Source organism: Seriola lalandi, unplaced genomic scaffold (assembly GCF_002814215.2).
Source record: "Seriola lalandi dorsalis isolate HSWRI2012SDOR001 ecotype SW California unplaced genomic scaffold, Sedor1 jcf7180002054885, whole genome shotgun sequence".
Taxonomy (NCBI): Eukaryota; Metazoa; Chordata; class Actinopteri; order Carangiformes; family Carangidae; genus Seriola; species Seriola lalandi.
Window position 1 is genome coordinate 59,448 of NW_019525437.1, and position 561 is coordinate 60,008.

At 43.1% G+C, this 561-nt stretch overlaps 1 pseudogene; it reads left to right on the forward strand.

The window, feature by feature from the left end:
* The window catches only part of LOC147817810 (uncharacterized), a 32,922-nt pseudogene that overhangs the window by 26,735 nt on the left and 5,626 nt on the right, over positions 1–561 (forward strand).

Here is a 561-nt window from a genome sequence, read left to right on the forward strand (position 1 = left end):
TCTTCCACGAGTCACTGAAAACTTGTCAGTACAAAGAGCAAGTCTGCATTAGCTCAGCCAATAAGGCTACGTCCACACAATTATGTTTTAGTTTTAAAACGAATCACTATTGCTACGTTTATAATTGGCGTCCAGACTTCTGCGGAGTTTTCGAGCACCTAAAACTGAGAGTTTTGCTGACCCTGTTTTAGTTTGAAAACTCTGGGGTTGTGTTGTAGTCTGGACAGGCAAAAACAGAGACTTTTGGAGATGATGATTTAGAGCCCCATGGTGATTGGGTCTCATTTGCCACGACCAGTGGTGAAAGCAACATGGATAATTAATTAGAAGCATTACTGACCACTGATCACTGTTGTCTTTGCTAGCAGCTGTTCGCAGTTGAAGTTTGTATATTAACGCTATAACTGTCGTTGCTGATCCTCATTCGTAGCATTTTGTGCAACTGATCAACTGCAGTGTAGACAATCTGCTTCCTGTTTACGCCGCCTTGCGCATGGCCAGTGAATGTGAATGGTCATGCATGTATGTGTTTTCAGGTGTGTGTCATGGTCTCAGCCTGGA